The sequence below is a fragment of the Eulemur rufifrons genome, chromosome 7, assembly GCF_041146395.1.
Source record: "Eulemur rufifrons isolate Redbay chromosome 7, OSU_ERuf_1, whole genome shotgun sequence".
Taxonomy (NCBI): Eukaryota; Metazoa; Chordata; class Mammalia; order Primates; family Lemuridae; genus Eulemur; species Eulemur rufifrons.
The window spans coordinates 236,067,790-236,088,445 of NC_090989.1; the positions used below are offsets into that span (position 1 = coordinate 236,067,790).

The following is a 20,656-nucleotide window of genomic DNA, read 5'->3' on the forward strand; positions in this document are numbered from 1 at the left end:
ACCAATCTAAAACTCTTTTCCAGCCTAAGCATAAGGAGCCTCTAATTTTATCCATTTTATAAATGGAGTGAAAATTTTGCAAATCACGTTGAAGTGAGGGCATTGTACAGAATTTATATAAGGTCTAAAACACTGATAGAAATAATAAATCACCAATAAATTATCCCGGTTTTCTTATCTGATTTTTCAATTTTAAAAGCACTCTGATGCTCTTTTTTCATTTTTAATTTAGCCATGACTATTTTTCAAATGGAATTAATGACCAAAAGCTAGCCTCATTCTCTAATTACGGTAAGAGACACTAGACAAGAGCTGTTCCAGACACTGACCCATCTTGGCTCAGGAGAGACTCCGGGCAGTTTTACTGTGTGCTGGCTTAGTACCTGGGGCCAGGAAACATCTGTTATAACACGCAGTCCAGCGGGTGCTCTGCTTAATTATAAAATGGCATTGCAGTGTCCCTTTCAGTTGGCTGGCCATAGCTTCTAATACTACACTATCAAGCAAAATGTAATTCTTGATGTTCTGTGAACTGAATCTCCAACCCAAGTGTTGAATTGCTTTAAGAGTGAAAAAGTTAAACCTTTGCCCTCAGGAAAAAGGCATGGGGTAAGACGAAACAAAGCAATACTTCCTAACAGCAATTGAGAAGCTTAGATATGAATGGGCGGCCCCTAATATACTGAACAGGGAGCTGATTCAGGAATGACTCACGCTTCTAGAATGAGCTGTTTATATAGTGCTTCCTCCTCTTCATTTCAGGGATCCTGTTTGGAAGGTCAGGGACAATGACAATCCAGAGGCAAAGGGAAAACTGGAGAAGGGTGGAGGGAATGCTCGGAACACCGAAAGGCCTGTTCACCTTGAATAAGAGGACACGTTTCTGTGATGAGTTTATGTTGTTACAGCCCAGGACTCAGAATTTATTCTGGGAACATGTACACATGGGACTTCTTTAGAATGGTGTGAATCTCTTAGTAGCATTTGTGAGAACTTACCTTCCCAAATCCCCTTATACGCTGATAGAGGAATACAGCCCATTGCCTGCAGTGTCGGCTTAGGAATATCTTTCGTCTCATAGCCTGTTGTAATCACTTCCAGACCAGTGGTATATTTATGATTTACATCATGTTACAGAGGAAGAAGTCTTAAGGATTTTTTTTCTCTAAATCTTTTTGAATTATTACTTTAGACTCATTGCCAGGGTTTTTTTTTTTTTTTTTTAAAGGGGGAAGTTGATGAACTTTTAAACATGTCATTACATGCTCCAAAACGGCAACTCTTTGTTCTTTCAAAGTTTCTCGTAGAAAGAAATTTAAAGGGTTCTGTGTGTGTGTGTGTGTGCGTGTGTGTGTGCGTGTGTCTGTGTGTGTGTGTGTGTTTGTGTGTGGTGTTTAGAAATAGGTAGAGAAAGGAAATAGGTAAAAAGAAACGAAGTTCAAATGTATGTTTCTGTTAGAACAAAAGTTGGCAGACTTGGGGGAATCTTACCTAACATTTGGGGTGAGCTTAGGAAGGGCAGCTCCACATTCATTTTTAATCATGTTTCAATAATGAGGGGCAGCAACTGAAGGGTTAAGCCCTAAAGCAAGGAAATATCTCTAAGTCAGAAAACAAAGGGAAACTTGAATATTTCTGAAGATGACATCGGATCAGCCTGTGGATTTCAAGCAATTATGCGATATTATGATTCCCACTGAGTATGCATTAGTTGGAATACTGTTCTTTTTATTTCTCCATGTCCCGGGGTTGTATACTGAAAGAGCCCTGTTCAACTTCGCATGTCAGGATTTTGAAGGAAAAATTATAGTAAAGTATGTTTAAAACAGTGGGGCCTTATGTGAGTGAACACAACATTTTCCAAGGCTTTCAAAAATCCTTTTGTTAAAAATATGGTTTTTATTTTGTTTCTTTTTTTCTTTCTTTCTTTCTTTTTTAATTCTTTCCTTTTATTCAAGCTTTCACCTCCCCTCCTTCCCAGAGAAAAGAAGAGAGGAATTTCGAAGGATATCCATAACACAGCCTACATTTAGGGCCTGGGGACTTATAATGGATTTATTTTAAATGGGACACCCCACTTGGAAAATAAACAAGTGAGAAAAGTTCATCTGTGTCTATAGCTTCAGTTACAGCAACTGTGGTGACAGTCACAGTGTCTGAGTAAATGTCCCCTAGAGTCATCTTGTGAGCAAAATGATTATTAATTGAGGTTTCTGTGAGTTGAAAGATGAATTGTTTATAAAGGGGAGAAACTTTCTAGAGTGCAAGGAACTGAAGACCCAGCCCATGGGTTGTTCTAAAAGATGAAATGTCTTTTAAAAATTGAATTAATTAAAAACAAAACAAAAAGCAAGCACAGAGAAGGGCACAGATTAGGAATGATGATGAATGAATATCATATTCATTTTATTTCATGATATTCTTTCTCTCAACAGAGAGAAGTAGTTTAATCAGTTAGGAATTGTGTTTAACTGTCAACGACACGGACTTGACTTCAATGGCTTAAACATACATGGGTTATTTCCAACATGAAAGATACTCTCTCTCTGGCTACTCAGGGCTCACATGGTGGCTCCCTGCAGTCATCAGAGAGCCAGGCTCTTTCTATCTCTCTGCTCTTCCATCCTTAGGCCACAATGTCCCTCTAGTCATAATGTGTTCTTGTCAATCATGAAAGAATAAAAGAGGAAGGCAAAAGGAGCATCCCTCTGAGCTTGGTTAGTCCTTTTAAGGAGCTTCTCCAGAAGTACCTGAGAACATATGCACTCACAACCCATGAACCAACCTTGATCACATGGCCACACCTAGCTGCAAGCGAGCCTTGGAGATGTAATATTTTAGGAGGAAAAATTATTGCCCCGAATGAAGTTGGAATTCTATTACTAGTAGTAAGGGAAGAGCAAGTGTTGGATGGAAAATTAGAAGTCTCTGTCATTCTCATATATAACATCCTTAAAGCCAATACATCATCCAAGGCTTACTGATTGCTTCTACTTGAATCACGCAGTATTTAAGGCACTATCTTAAGAACCCATTTCTGCAGTGCATTATCTCAAAGTACAGGGTCAAAATAAAGAAATACTTTTGCACATAAGTGATCCTTTCCTCATTTGACTAGTTTAAGCTGTGGAGCTTTTTCTTTTTTAGAGATGGGGTCTTGCTATGTTGCCCAGGCTGGAGTGCAATGGCTATTCACAGGCATGATCATGGTACTCTACAACCTAGTAACTCCTGAGCTCAAGTGATCCTCCTGGCTCAGCCTTCCAAGTAGCTGGAATTACAGGCATGCACCACTGTACTTGGCTTAAGCTATGGAACCTTTTGTGTGTATAACTAAAGAGAGAAAATTCCACATAGTATTGAGGCTGTAAATTAGGCACATGCAAAGTTTCTTGCCTAGAAATTATATTTCTACAATCTTCTGTAATTCATTTCTTCCCCACATGGTTGTTGGAGCTTAAACATCATATTTCAAAAAGTGGACATTTTGGAAAATTTGTGGGTTTGCAAGTGAAGAAAAGGAAGAAATTATAAAGAGTTACTCCAACTTAGGAGACACTATTTCCTGAAGGAGTGACCACTTTGCCCTCAAATATCTTCACTGCTTGAATATCTTCACTTTCTCCTTTTATGCTGCTTAAAATTCCACCAGTTCAAGATTTACTTCTAAAAATATCATTTTTAAAAAAGAATTAAAGTTATTAGTCATTCAAAAATCTGTGCCAATTACTTTAATCAGACAATGATACAACTTTGCTGCATGGGAAGTATTTACTTGTCTAGTTTTTCTTCTCACTTGAGAAATAAAACATACTCAAGGCAAAAAATTATATCTGAACAAAAAGATATGCTTTGTAATATAAGTCTTCCTTTCACCCCAGATTCTGGGATTCTTTCCCTCCCTGATGCAACAATTAGTAAATATTTTTGTGTGTATCATTCAAGAGATATATACTCTGTATGCATAAGCATACATAGGTATTAACACACATATACACACAACACAAAAAATATTTAAAAAATCCTTTTGTTTCACCGAAATGAGCCCATAATGTATACACTATTTTGTGCCATTTTAAAGAAATTTAAGCCATCACTGGAGAATGCTTTTTAAGAGCACATATACCTGATACATTAAAAAAAAAGACTCTCTGTTAAAATAGAAGTTTGGAGGGGAGAGGGGAATATAATATTTTTGGAGAATGGAGCATTTTACTTCAATAACTTCAATATTTTACTGTGAAGCCTATAGTGGCCTGGGGCTTATAAAGGAAAACCTTAAGAGGAAGGAGAAGAGTGGATTGACCTGGTACTCTAATGGCCAGGTGTTGACTACACATCTAAATTTCCCTAAGATAATCTGCATTTATGCCTATATCCCTGGCATAGTTTTTAATAGTTCCCACTTTCATCCTCAAAGTGGTCCCAGTTTGGATGACAAATACATGATCACCTAGTAGTAAATAGCGGACAAATTAATGAGTAAATGATCAGCAGCAAAGATTAAAATGGCAGTCTAAACCACCTGACAGTGAGGGCTTGTCTGGTTGGGACCCGGGCTCACCTTTTTATGGGGGGCATGATCTAAGCAATTTATTTAATGACTGTTTTCCTCAGTTTCCTCAGCTTTCTAAAGGGAACAATAACAACCTCGGAGAGGTATTATAAACATTTAATAAAGTAATGCATGTGAGGGGCTTATCTGGTTCATATTTAGGTTCAATGTCTGGTTCATATTTAGGGCTCAATAAATGTAGCTATTTGTATTACTTATTATTTTTACACCCCTCCTCCCAACTACCTCACCCTTACACTGCATAAAATTTCATGGATTGAGTTTCGTTTAGGTGAACAGGCATCATCTTCAAAAATGGATTGTGGTATAGCCATTTAAGAAGAAAAATGCAGGCAAGTGTAGAACGGTGATCCCCGTGGTCCCTGCCCACCCTCCAGCCCTACACAAGAGAGAAATAAGAGCATAGTTTGAAGACAAGGACTGATTTGATTCAATTTTGGTTTTGATGTTAAAATTTTAAAAAGTTCAATAACATTAGAGAAGTGCACAAACCTCCCATGATTAACAAAAGGGAAAGGCATTGGAAATGATGGGGAGACACCTGTTGTAGACGGTTTGTATGGCATAAGCAGAGTCGTTTTCATAAGCTGTCGATAATGGAATTACTTCACAGCGAGGGCTCAGGAGAACTTACAACCAATCACCTCTCAGTACGTCTCACCACCGTGTGCAACTTTTCGTACACTTATTATTTCCCCCAAACCCTCCATCACGGATCTCCCTGAGGCAGAAACTACAGACCAAACAATGAACGACAATTGTTTGCTGGGAGAACCTGGAACCCCCTGAGGCCTTTTGGAAAAGAATAAAGGAACTTTGACTTAGTAGGAGTGGGAGTGGGAGGACAGAGCTATTGAAAGAGCAGGAACAGGTATTTTATTTCATATTCATTTTCTTAAAATTGAATTATGTTTCTGTGAAAAGCTGTTTTGTAAAATAACAACCTCTTTATGGTTTCACCAGCTGAGACATAAAAGACTATTTGTGGTGTGCTGTAAGTTCTGAATGCAGGTGAAAATTCCCTACTTACTGGTTATTTTAATAAAAATAAGAATAACGTTTTGTAAATAATCTGACCCTTTTAACCAAGGATCTCAAAATCCTTATGTCACTATGGTATTATATCATCACTTTGGCTGCTCCGGGTGAGGAGGTTACCAGAGAGCTTGATTTACTCTCGCATTGCAGAATTCCCTTCTCTTCCTTCTTAGGTTGTTAGATGTTTTCTTAATTAAGAAAAAAAAAATGCCATCATTTGACCCTTTGAGAACAGGACAGAGGAATATGCCTGGCTTCTGCCATTACTTCTTATCCAAATAATGTACAATTTTCTAAACATATTTAAAACAATGGACTCAGTCCAACAAATAGAATCACCTCTGTGCTACAAGTTTATGAAAAATTTTAAATGGCGCACAGTAACACAAAATCTCCCTTTCACCCAAGTCTACAATGCTTCTGGGGTCTTCTACCATGAGAAGCCCCAAGGAAGAAGCGAGGGAAAGCCAATTACAGCCACAGTTATTGAGGTAATGACTGGGTTCCAGAAGGAGAACTGGAGCCAGGGCTAAAGGCAAAATGTAAAAACAAACCAGGGACTGATTCTTGCCTAATACTTTCACCAGATTTTCACCCAATAAGTTGATGATGTAAACAGAAAAATGTATCAGGGCAGGCTAGAACTAAAGCGAAATGTCTTCATTCATGTTGTGCAGATTCTGAATTTATCTATATGGAAAACAAGGGAGTAAAGTAATCCTCCTAGAGTCAAGATCACTGAGGCGTAAGTGGGAAATGGTTAGACTGAGCTCTTCATTTATGATAATGAATTATAGGAAATGGCTGCCTAATATCAATAAATGCCAAAAAATGCTATCCTTATCTTGCCTGGACCACCCCCTATCCTTGTGCCAGCATGTTGGATCATTTTGGAGCATAGTAATGACTGGGGTCACACTTTGTGCCAGGTGTGGTGCTTTTCACTAATCCAGTCACTGTGCAGAGGAGGCATTACCATTCCTGTTCTTTTGAGGAGGAATCTAAGCGACTGCACAAAGCCACCCATCCAGGAAGGGGCAGAGCAGGGATTTGAACCCAAGTTGGTAGAAGCTGGGTGCTGTCACTAGTCTACCTCGCCTGTGCCTCCATCACCCAGATCTCCTGCACCCTGGGTGAGGGTCCCTGTGCTCTACCCCTGGATTTTCCTCTTTGTGTCCATTTGATTTCCTGTGCCCCAGATTATCAAAGCACCTGCAGAATGAAACTCTTTTCAGTGGCTTTCGGTACAAACTGCAGTGGTGGTTTAACATCTCCTAGAAGAGCAAGTATCACTGTCTTTGTGGGTACCTCCCATTAGCCCACAAAATCCAGTTTATATTCATTTATGTTCCTGTTCCTTTTTTTCAGGGTTACCTGTCCTGGCTTTTTGCTCTTGCTTAGTTTGTTCAGATATAACAGGATATCATAGGCCACGAGGTTTAAACAACAAATATTCATTTCCCACAGTTCTGGAGTTTGGGAAGTCCAAGGTCAAGGCACCAGCATGGTGCTTGTTCTTGGTGAGAGTCCTCTTCCTGCTTCACAGATGGCACCTTGTATCCTCACATGGCAGAGAGAAATCGTCTCTCTCATCTCTCTTCTTATAAAAGCCCTAATACCATCTACGAAGGCTCTACCTTCATGACCTAATTACCTCCCAAAAGTCCCACCTCCTGATATAGTCACGTTGGGGATTAAGTTTCAACATATAAATTTGAGGGGGAACACAAACATTCAGTCCTTAACAACTCTCTTCCTCATCTTTTATTCCCCACCTGCAGCTTCTCCTCTCTGTTTATCTGTTTTCTTTTTGTTTCATTATCAGCTTGCTGTTTATTACTTTTTCTTTTTTTTTTTTGAGACAGGGTCTCATTCTGTCACCCTGGCTAGAATGCAATGGCATCATCATAGCTCACTACAACCTCAAAGTCCTAGGCTGAAGCGATCCTCCTGCCTCAGCCTCCGGAGTAGCTGGGACTACAGGTGCATGCCACTATGTCCAGCTAATTTTTCCTATTTTTGGTGGAGAAAGGGTCTTCTTGCTGATGCTGGTCTCAAACTCCTAAGCTCAAGAGATCCTCCTGCCTGGGCCTCACAGAGTATTAGGATTATAGGTGTGAGCCACCACACCAATATTTGTTGAATGAATAAAGATGAAACATCTTGAGTACTCCTAATTTAATTCACTCACTGAGGGCAATGAAATAGTGGTGCCAAGATATTTTGCATAAAGCACTAGACTTTCAGATGGGGTCCTGTTATATCACCCACTCAGGTCTTGAACTCCTGGTCTCAAGCAGTCCTCCTGCCTCAGCCTCCTGAGTCACTGGGATTACAGGTGTGAGCCACCATACCCAACCTAGCACCAGCCTTTCATGTCTACTTTAGCTGGAGAAAAAGTTAAAAACCTGAGCATTTGTTTTGTTTTTTCAAAGAGAGTTAAAATAGGCCCTTATAGCTTGTTTTTCTGTTTTACTGTTTTTTCTCCTCCATTAAAACATAAGGCCTCCAGGGGCAGAGAAAAAGTCATCTGGTCTCTAGTAGGCACCCAGTCACTACTTGTTGAGTAACTGAATTATCTTCCTATAAGAGTTATAATCTTGGAGATACTTTCTGGAAGGCAATCCTTTCCAAGCAAAGAATAGGCTTCTTGAAAAGTGGATGAATACCCTACCATGCTTGGGAACACAACAGGGAATGTGTAGCTTCTGTACAACTGTTGACAGCACCAGGGAGACAGAATGTGATGAGAGAGAGAGAGAAAGACAGAGGAAGAGAGAAGCCAGAAGTCCCTCCATTTGTGGTTTCTATTTATTTGGAAGAAGACTCGACTGACCCACTTTTCTCACTAGAATATAAGCACTGTCAGGGAAGGGATGTGACTGTATTTTGCTGGCCACAGAACCCGCTCAGAGCCTGGCACATAGCCTGGTTCAGTAAGGAATTATTTGAGACAACCATTTTGGAAAAGAGTTTGGCATTATCCAGTAAGACAGGCACATCCCCATGGCACAGCAAGAAACTCTTGCATGAGTGTATCAGGCTACATGTGCGAGAAAGTTCCTAGCAGCACTGTTTGTAAGAGCCCCCAGATGAAACCAACCTGTGTCTATCAATAGGATAACAAAAACATATTGATATATGCACCCAAGGGAATATTGCAGAGCAACAAAAATGATGGAAATACATGAACTCCAGCTGCAATGCTAGGGGAATGCAGGTAACAGAGAATGAAAGTCCAGAAAGAAAAAGAAAGGAAGAAGAATAAAAGACATTAGGAAGTTTTGTAGAAAGGGCCAGTCTGGTGAGACTGGATGTCTTGAATACTGAGTTTCCTGGATTGGATATCTGGAAGCCTCCTAACAGTGTGTGGCACAACTTGGAGAGAAGTAACTAAGTGATTTCAGCTTAGCTGTAGGCTCAGTAAAAACTATGTGGAACCCTTAACAAGAAGATTATTAGGTAAGCACAAGATGACAAAAAATTGAAAACAAAAGGTAACAGGCGCACCCTGTCCTTGAAACTCTTACCTACAGTTTAATAAAGAAAGCTTGGCAGCAAATTTAGTTCGAAATATCTGCAACTTATCATATATGTTTAACCGCTTAGTAAATGTTTACATTTTTATTCATAGGATGGATAAGTAACTCTCAAATAAATCTCCTTTTATTGAGGGCCTCAATACTGAAATACAGGTGGATTCTAATCTACCACTGATTACTTTTTTGGTGCCCAGAAAGGGTGGATCTGTTTGCCCCCGAGGTTGAGAGGAAGGGGGTGTTTTAGAATTAATAATTCAAATAGGGCTGTTACACCAGGAGGAGAGGAAAGAGTGTCAAGGCAGTGCTAAAAATCTGGGAAAGCTGCCAGCGTGGTTTGCATGATAAGGGTGGGTAAAAACAGACAGAGAAATATGGTCCAGTGGTTGATCTGTTTCCTTTTCATTTATAAGGGTGGTTTACTTTTAAACAAAATTGTGTGATTTTCAAGTTCCTTTAAGAACATAGCTGATAACAGATCTCTTTTTAAAACTAGAGTTTCTGCAAGCAGCATGCCTGACCATGAGAGAATTTGATCACTATGCTTTTTTAAGCACCTTGCATGATGGTAGAGAGTATACCCTGAAGATTTACATGGGATTATCTCATCTCTGGCCACCTTGTGGAATGCTACCTATATTGCCGTACCTAAAGGGGAGCCCATTACAATTTACAAATTAAAAGCCAGTGGGAAAGAACATAATCTTGGCAACTGCCTCTTGGGAAATCTCACAACTGCAAGAGCGCCATGGAAGAGTGCTTTAAATACCATCGTGTTTCGTCCAACCTCCTCACAATGGTACAGGAGGGCATGTGGCCAAGGCCTTGCAGGGAAAAGGCCGGGGTGCCCAAGCTTGTGATTGGCTGGGGGTGGGGCGTGATGCTAAGCCAGCCACTTAGCCTGCTCTTGCTTCATGAGGAGCACGCCACATGCTTCTTTGCACATTCTTTTAAATCCTTGTGTGGCTGGCATTTGGAAAAATATCGACTGCAACCAGAAGTCGCAATCCTGATGACAGCTCCCGAAATCTCATCTTTCTCACAGCAACATCTACTGTCAGCTCCCCCACCCCTGTTACAAGAGAGCCTTCCCCACCCAAGTTGTGCTCCAAATAAAAAGAATTTCAGATGTACATGTTTGGCCGCCTCCTCTAGAGGCCTTGACAGATATTCAGGTAGTAAACAGCCTGAGAGAAATGCTGCTGATAAAATTAGTTCAAATATTTCCCAGAAAACAAACCTGATACCATGATACTTGATAGCTCAGCCTCAGCGCGTCCAAACCCTTCCAAACCCCCTTGTCTTCAAAGCCTAAATGTCTTGTTTTAAATTGCTTTTATTTTTTTCCCCTTTCCAAACCTGATACTTATCACTTCCCCCTCTCAAAAAAAGAACCCATATGGCTATAGGGTAGATTGCCTAACCAGGGATTTTACATTACAAGTGACAATGTTGAAGGTTAATACCCAAGGACAGGTGTTATTAGTATCTATTTGAATTTTGTTCTCCTGGTTTATGATATCATCTCAGTCACCTTATTGATTTATAACATTGTAACCCCATACCATCATTCATTTTCTTGAAATTCTATTCATGGCTTGGTATCAGACTCTCTCTTTGATATCCTTTTTGGTTTTGTCTGATCAGTAGCTTTATAGTCCTTGCATTGATTTCCTTCCCACAGGTCACACTACACCTGGTGTCCAAGACTGTTTGGTTTTCACCCTGTCACCTTCTCTTCTTTCTAATTCTTACTGTAAAGAAAAAAAGTTAAGCCTACTCTTGAGAAGGATTTCACAGTACTCTCCCTGATGCCAGTTCTTCAGCTTGATTTTCAAGTAAATAGCCTCTGCAAGTATATAGGTTTGTCTGTAGCACATAGGAAGCATTCTCTTCAATTTTACTTATTTATTTATTAAAGATGGGGGTATCACTCTGTTACCCAGGCTGGAGTGCAATGATATAATCATAGCTCACTGCAGCCTTGAACTCCTGGGCTGAAGAGATCCTCCTGTCTCAGCCTCCCAAGTAGCTGGAACTACAAGTGCATACCACCACACTCAGCTAATTGCTAATTTTATTATTTTATTTTTTAATTTATTTTTAGAGCCAGCGTTCTCCCTATGTTCCCCAGGCTGGTCTTGAACTCCTGGGCTCAAGCAATCTTCCTGCCTCAGCTTTCTGAGTAGCTGGGACTCCTTGTAAGCCACAATTCTCTCCAGTTTAGCTAAAGGTCTTGGGATCAAACCAAGTTAGCAATAGCTAACAATCCTCAGGACTTACTATGTGCTAGCCACTGGGCTAAGGGCTTTGATGAATTCTTATCATTAGATGTCATTATTAACATTTTACCCACTCAGCAGACGAGGAAACTAAGGTTCAGGGATATTAGGAACTTACCCAAGGTCAGGCAGTAGTGATTGACAAACTTGGGACCTAACCCCCCCTGGTCTACCCATTTCCAAAGCTTGTGGATATCACAGCGCTGTTGTAAGTGATAACTTTCTAATTGCCTTCCTGTAATTATTAGGATGAAAACTGGTGGCCAGTTATTATAGATGATACAGTCATTTTACAAAAGGGGGCTGGGAGGGCTTTGCAAAACACATATTAGTTGTAAAATTATCTCTGCATCTGGCATACTTATATAAAAATATTTTTCTTGTACATCTAAAAATAAAATTAACTTTTAAAAATCATTTGAAAAGTAGCATATGCTAACATGAATAACAGAAAGTTCTTAATTAGAAGGAAGAAAAAAAATCCACCAATATTCCTAGCAACTCAAAGACCACCACAGTCAACATTTTGGTATATATACTTGCCATTTGTGTATGCACAATTTATATATTTGTAATCATCTGTACATACAACTTTTTATGCGTTTCCCCCTCAGTATTATAATAATCACTTCCTTGCAGGTATTTTCTACTTTTTTTTTTTGGTTGTCATAGTTTCTAATGTGGGGTCAAAGACACAGCGGGATCTTGATGAACATATGCTGAACCATTAAATGTAATCCAGTCCCTCATTATTAATGTCATTGATTAAGTTTTTGAATAGATAATACATATATTTGTTCAAAATTTAAATGTAGAGAAAGATATGTAGCACACCTCTGCCTCTTACTCCTGACTCATAAGGATACCTTGCTCTCCAGAGCTTGGAGCCCAAGCTCCCAACTGTTTTAGTACCTACTTCTTAAGAGCATATGCTCAGATAACTCAATTTTTAAAGTTCTAAACTTAAGAGAGTCCAGAGAGAAACTTTAACCCTAGCAAAGGTCAAACTTCTGAGTTCCTGTCTCTTGTCTTAGGACTCTAGGTTCTCAGGTAAGTGACATACCCTTATCCATACCCTAGGAGCCATATCTTATCCTGCAGGGCTCAATAATCAATCATAATCCCATGCACCACATGGCTCCCATGTTATTTAAGAGATGCACACATGAAGGAAGGAGAAATAGTTTTATTATGCATTCTCATAGAATGACTTATAAGACCCCGTTAGAGAACAAAATTAGCCCTATTATTTCTGCTCTAAGCCAGTGGAGTCTTTTTACTATTTAATATATACCGGTGTTTAAAGTTCAATATGAATGTTAGGGCTTTTATTTTTATATAGTTACTAGATTGTATAGATAAAGTACCAGCACAGGGAGGGCAGTCTTGGAGACCTGAGATAAATGTGTTCAGGTAAAGAGATTCTCTAAGTCTGTTCCATAGAATATCAGTTCCTAGGGATGTTATTAGGTGCTCCATAGAAAACAGGGCTTCCATAGACAAATAAGTTTAAAAAATACTAGATTAAAAAGTCAGTTGCCGTTTTTATTAATAATTGCAAGACTTAACAGAACTTTTAATACCAGACTGTAAACTCTGAAATTTTAAGAGGGGGAAAAAATGTAAAGTGAAATTTATCACAGAATACTTTTTAAGAACTAGCATTCCATGAACACACTTTGGGAAATGGTGTCAGATTTTGGCAACTTTGGCACCAGACAGGTATGTGACTTGGGTTTAGGTGACTAATTGCTCATTATTGTGTGTCTCAGCTTACTCAGGGAATCATTTAATTAATATAAGAAAATTATTTTTAGACTGGTTTTCAGAGCAGCATTCTTTTTAATCTTGCTACACTGATTTTGAATAGCAAGCACGATGATATCACTTGGTACTGAAATAGCATTACTATGCAACCATGAGCCTCACGTTTCTTCACTTGAAGCATAAACTAAAAAAAAAAAACTTTTTACGAAAAATGATCCTAAAAATAAAATTAAAAGGTAAGCCAGGGGTTGGAGCAAAATATTCGCAATGTGTATAACCAACAAAGTATTAATATCCAGAATACAGTCATTACAAACCATAAGAAGAAGAAAAGAACAATTCAATAGAAAAATGAGCAAAGATAGCCAGGCATGGTGGCACATGCTTGCAGTCCCAGCTACTTGGGAGACTGAGGCAGGGGGATCACTTGAGCCCAGGAGTTTGAGGTCGCTGTGAGCTAGCCTGATGCCATGGCACTCTAGCCCAGGCAACAGAGTGAGACTCTGTCTCAAAAAAAAAGGAGCAAAGAATAGAAATTGAATATTCACAAACTCTAAATATAACCAATAAACATATGAAAAGACTTTCTAATTTATGAAAATGCAGATTAAAACAAGGTATCTTTTCACATCTATCAGACTGGCAAAAAAAAATTTCAAGTCTGGCAAGGTGGGCCTAGGGATTAGTACAATTATTTTGAGAATAATTTAGCAATAATTATAGTGTTAAAGGTGCATACTCCACAACACTGGATGACCCCTTCTAGGTACCTTTCTTGGGGCAGTATCTTCCAACCTTTTTCCCACTGTGACACACACAGAGCAGGATAATACTCATACAGCACACCGGGGTAACCTGAGAAGGCTGTTCATCAGGAGATGACCTGTCTGGGGGCTGTGGTCACCTCAGGTCCCACCTGGCTTCCACCCAACTGTGAGGCACTGCCGTACACACTGGTTGGGAAGCTCAGCCCTAGAAAAGCTTGCTTCTGTGGACTCAAGGAGATATGTACCAAAATGCCCACCATAGCACTTTTATTATACCAAAAGCAAAGCAAAACAAAACGGGAACAACGACTCAAATGCCCATGAGTAATAGGGAAATGCATAAAAATAATTCTAGTATGTTTGTACAGTGAAACACTACACTGTAGTTAAAATTAATGAACTTGAATTACACAGATGAGTTGCAAAAGCATAATGTTGAGTAGCAAAAGCAAAATGCAAAAGGATGTACATACTATGTATGCAAAGATTTAAAATAAATAAAATCACACATATCTATGTAGTAAGGATACAAAAATATGAATATCACCAACTTCAGAGTAGCAATTGCCTCTGGAAAAGAAGGGAAGGCAAATGGGATTTGATAGTGGACAAGGCACTATAAGGATACCTGTGACATTATACTTCTTAAACAAAAATAAATTGAAGCAAATGTGGCATTAAGTTTATGTGTTAAATCTAGGGAGTAAATACCTAGGTTTCTAATATATTTTCACTATACTTTTTGTGTGTTTGAAATATCTCATAATTGAAAAAAATAAAAAAAACCAACAACTACATTAATGGTTTCATGCCTGGATGCATATTAGAATTACAAGGGAGTTTTAAGAAATTTCCATGCTGGGAATGTGTAGCTCAGTGTCGAGAACTGCTGAATTAGATGATCCCAAAGGTTTCTGTTTCTAAACATTTTAATTGCACTGTTTCCTTGTATGGTTTCATGTGAACACAATTGTGTGAAAACAAGAAGTCAGGCCCTGTTAATATTCACTGAGAACTTTCTTTCTATCAAAACCAGTTATCTTTTCCTGGTGCTCATGATTCTTTTGTTTTCTAGAATCACATGTTTCTCCTCTCCCATTTAAATTGTTGTTTATCCCTCCCCCTTTCTCCTCCTACCTTTCTGAGTCCATCCCAACAGGCAATTTATCCAAGCACTAGAAACTTAAGCTCTGAGTCATTCATATGCATTGCTTTTGAACATATTAAATAGATCCATATGCTTATCTACACTAAGATATAGATTTTTCCTTCAGAAAATAGAATACAAAAAAAAATCATTCCAATGTGTACACTTTAAATATTTTAAGCAGGCATCTAAAATGAAGCAGAAATTAAAAGTAACTTGGACCAGAATTTTGAACATTAAAACATTATAGCAAATTGGTAAAACATAAACCAAATATATAGATGTCTACTTTATATCCAAAAAGTTACTCTTTCCCTGCCATACACACACAGACAACTCTCATAATTGGCCCACCTCAATCAGAGTTGGATCACAAGCAGAACAGTAATGAATGCGGTCTTTCCCAACATTTCTACCCCTAAAGACTCTTTATTATCCTCTCCAACTTCAGAAATTCTTATGAAGTCATCATCAGCCAATCAGTGCTTCTAATGGTTTGAAATAACTGATGTAGCCAGCCACAGTGAGTTTATATAGAATCAAAGAAATGTGACATTCTCCTTAGCCTGGGCAGTTGTGTCATGGGCAAACATATGATTTCCATTAGATTTCTCAAAACATGGAAAAATCGCTTTCAGACTCTCAGCACTACCTCTGAAGATACTTATTTTAGATTAGAACCACTAACTAAAGTGCCATTGTCTTGAATAGATCCTACCAAAATCTGATCTCAGGGACAGTAAGAAAAGGAATGCTGAAATGCAATATATGTCAACAGACCAGGAAATCTTCCAGCACTACTTAAGGTTTATTGGAAGGCAGACTGATGTCCCAAGAGGATTAAAAAAAAAAAAAAAAAGGCAAGATATCCTGCCACAGTTACAAGAACAGACAGATCTGAGTTTTAATCTGGATTCTACAATTTTCTAAATCATGACCTCGGGCAGATTACTTAACCATTCTAAGCTTCAGTTTCCTCATATGTAAAATGGAGAAAATAAAAATAGTTACTTCTATAACCAATGCCCAGATCTTGGTTTCTAATATCATTCTCCAACAAAAGAAACCAGGGCTCCTTGGAGAAATGGCTAGTTCCAAGGTTACAGCAGGTAATATACAAGGTGTGACTGCTGGGGCATCTTGCAGTGCCAGAAAGTAAGAAAGTGCTCAAGAAAACAATTCGAAACAAAACAAAACAAAAAACTCAAGAGAGGCCGGGCACGGTGGCTCACGCCTGTAATCCTAGCACTCTGGGAGGCCGAGGCGGGCGGATTGTTCGAGTTCAGGAGTTCGAGACCAGCCTGAGCAAGAGCGAGACCCTGTCTCTACTAAAAATAGAAAGAAATTATATGGACAGCTAAAAATATATATAGAAAAATTATCCGGGCATGGTGGCGCATGCCTGTAGTCCCAGCTACTTGGGAGGCTAAGGCAGGAGGATCACTTGAGCCCAGGAGTTTGAGGTTGCTGTTTGCTAGGCTGACGCCATGGCACTCTAGTCCGGGCAACAGAGTGAGACTCTGTCTCAAAAAAAAAAAAAAAAAAAAAACCCACCAACCCAGGAGTATGTCAAAGGAACATAAGAGTCAACTGAACAAGTTCCCAATGCCCAACACTGGGATAATTTGAGCAACAAAATAAATAATGTGATAGAGTGCAATAGACTGAATTTTTGTGTTATCTCAAAATTCCTATGTTGAAACCTAATTCCCAGTGAGGGTATTTGGAGGTGAGGCCTTTGGGAAGTGATTAGGTCATGAGGGTTGAACCCTCCTGAATGGCATTAGTGTCCTTTTGAAAGAGGCCCTAGAGAATTCCTTTGCCCCTTTTGTCACACAGTAAGAAGATATCTATCTGTGAACTAGGAAGCAGGCCTTCACCAGACACCAAATCTGCCAGCAACTTGATCTTGGACTTCCCAGCCTCCAGAGCTCTGAGAAATAGAATAGATTTCTGTTTATAAACCACCCAGTCTGTGGTATTCTATTATAGTAACCCAGACAGACTAGACTTTGGATTATAATTAAAAGTAGAATATAAATATCCTTGAGTCCATACTGATATAAAGAAATGACTGAATAAGTAAAGAAATGAGAGAGAATAGACAAATCTCCCATACAGAAGAATTTCAAATAATTTATGTAAATACTTTACCCTCAAAGAGGTGGAGCATAAATCCCTACCCCTTACATGTGGGGTGTGCTTAGTGATTTCCGTCCAAAGAGTACACTATGGAAAGAAGAAGGCTGGAGAGTAACTTTTCAGTGGAGAAACCTGATAAATATTACCTCCGCCATGTGTTCAAACTTAGTTATCAGTGATAACTCATGTTGATAGCAAGAACCTGTGATATAATGTGATGGGCACTTTATCTCTGTGGTCTTCCTCCCAAGTACCCCTCACCCAGTATAATCATGAGAAAAATCCAAACTGGGAGACATTCTGCAAAATATCTGATCATGACTCCTCAAAACTTTCAAGGTTATCAAAAACAAGGGAAGTCTGAGAAACTACCATAGCTAAGACGAGCCTAAGAAGACATGATGACTAAAAATAATGTGTCATTCTGGATGGGACTCTGGTACAGAAAAAGAATATTAGGTAAAAACTAAGGAGATCTGAATCTGGTATGGACTTTAGTTAATAATCATATATTGACATTGGTTCATGAATTGTGAAAAAATGTACCATGCTAGTGTAAGATGTTAATAATTGGGGAAACTGGGTAGAGGGTATATAGGAAACCTCTATACTATCGTTACAAACTTTTCTGTAAGGCTGAAACTATTCTATAATAAAACAGAAAGATTATTAAAAAAATAGTTACCTCATAGGATGGTGATGAGGATTAAATTAAATACAAAATTTAAAGCATTTAGCACAGTTCTTGGCACATAGTACTTGCTAATAATATCTGGCAATTATTTGTTAGCCGTTTTAAGCAAGATTGATTCATGAACTGCTTAGTAATACACTCTATAAGTAGAACATTCAAATTACTTGGGGAGCATGAAGAAGATCTGATAATTCCCACCACGTTAAGTATTTACTTATGTTTTTAAAAATCAATGATCTTGGGAATCTAATCATTGTTGACTTTGCTAGGCAAGTCTATTTCTATCATTTTTATTTTTCCAGCATTATTCTGCATTTAGGATAAAACTCCAAGGAACGACTCGTACGATACTTCTGGATTATTAAAATTGATCACACCTCTGCACAGAGCTGGGCAATGTTCCTTCTAATAACTTTCTTCCAACCCCATCTCCTTATCCAATGAATTTAACTTGTAGTCATTTTATGAGAAATGTGCTGTACACACTTCCAGTGCACTGGAACGTCTTTGTAGCACTGCAACACTGGATGTGCCGTAAAGAAATACATTTTACCATTTGCTGTTTGCCACAATATCTCCATGTGTGGTTCCTACTTATACTTCCATCCCTTCTACTTCATTTGTTAAGCCTGCCCTCAACTCAAATTGGAAGTCAAGTCTCCCTCTTCTGAGCACTTGATTCAGCTTTGCTTTGGAGCACCGGAGGCACAGTCCTGTACTGAAGGTATCTGCAGGCATTCTGTGTAATCTCTCCTAGTTTATTTTCTTCATCTGGGCTGAAGCCAACTCCAGCTCCACCTGGTAACCTTCTCCACATTTAGCACCAAGTCCGGCACATCTAGCACTCACAATAAACGTTTATTGAAGTGATGCTAATTGGGATGCCATCCAAAAAAGTAACCGAAGCACTCAAATATGCTTGCCTACCAGGAGGATTTATCTCACTTAGCAGAGAGCTCCAGAACAGGCTTTACCGAGTTGTCTGCTGAGATAATTCCCTAGAACTGACAATAAAATAAAATTAAAATAATAGCCTCTAGTGACTGCCTTATTTTCCTCTCAGTTGGTTTTTGTATGATTACAATTTTTCCTCTTTATCAGTTTAGTCATTTTTTCTTTTTGTTTCTTATCAATGCCAGTTACAGTATGTTTTTCAAATTATCACATATAGAAATGGTTATACCCAGCTTGTTCTATTTCTTCGAGGTCATGAAAGGGATTGCTAAATTATACAAATAGCTAAAATAAAACTTCTATCATCCAACCATCCACTAATCTTTCCATCCATTCATCTATTAATTCAGCCACCTGCCTATCCATTCATCCACCTATCCGTCCATCCTACTGCAATAGGCATGTACAAATGCCTACCACACCTACCACATACCAGGTATTATGCTGGTTACTAGAGACTCAGGGGTGAATAAGAAAGGCTCTGCCCTCAAAGAGCTCCCCTTCTAGTGGGGAAAAACAGACAAATAAGTACAAATGAAGTAAGATAAGTGCCATTATAAGAGTAACATGGGCAACTCTAGTTGGAGGGACATGCTCATAGAATAATGATACTTGAGCCCCCCTCCAAACAATTATAAATTATTTTATGGATTTCTTTAAATAGTTTCCATGTCTTACAGAGGACTTGAAAGGCTGGGAATGAAGCCTCATGTCTGACATTTCTAATTGTGACCATGGGCAAGTCGCTGAACTACCCCAAGTCTCAGCTTCCATCTCTATACAATAGTATACACAGTATACAAAGTAGTCATTATCTAAAAGTTATGGGGATATACTAGGAAGATCATATGGGAGATCTCTGTAAACTGCAAAGGGCTTTAAGACCATAAAAACATAAATAAATAATAATTATTATTATTATATTTATTGCAAGGCAAAGGAGAATATCTTTCCCTTACAACCTCCTCTGTTCCACTCAACCTCTAAAAGAATTGGAAATTTTAGGTAGATCTGTTTTTTCTCTTGAATAATCTATTTAATCAAGCTCTACTTTTCTGCTTTTACCAGACTGGTGTTTGGTGGCTTCCTCAGACCCTTGGGTACCCAGATTATCTGTGTGTGCTGTGAGAGTGAGCCTGATGCCCGATTTTAAGCATCATTATGTGGGCTACCCACATGACTGCTCAGAACAGGATTCCTGGACAACAGTTTTGGATGATCTAATTTTAGAAATCAGTCTTTCAGTTTAGTCAGAAATTGATTTCATATTTGGGGGCAGCAAAAAACAAAACAAAACAAAAATAGCCAAACAACAAAGTGAAATCTGGTTTTAAAAATCAAGAGATGCTACATCTTAAGGAAGAAGGTTCTGATCCTGTTTGAAAAAGATAGTAGTGACTCAGGCTGGCAAGGGCTTTTTGTCCTGGATGAATTCAAAGCAAACAGGCCTACAGAACGTGAAGCCACATGTTTTGCTTGTGAGCCCAACAAATGTAAAGCTCCCTTAACCCACACCAAAATAAAATTGAAACGTAAGCCAACCCCAACCTATATGCAGCATAACCTCTTCCATCACCCGGAAGCCCATTCTCCAACCTACTGGTTGCCTTGCCACGCTAACTTCACCTCCTAAAAAATTATCCCTCGTTCCTCCCCATCCCCCTCCCATAGTCTTCTGACATTTTTTTTGCCACCCAAACAGCATCCCAGAATGCCTCATTTGGTGACATCACAGATAGCCATGGGTTGC

General features: G+C 38.9%; 1 protein-coding gene across 3 annotated transcripts in view; it reads right to left on the minus strand.

The window, feature by feature from the left end:
- Positions 1–20,656, minus strand: part of NFIB (nuclear factor I B) — a 413,017-nt gene that overhangs the window by 268,637 nt on the left and 123,724 nt on the right. The window lies entirely within an intron of this gene.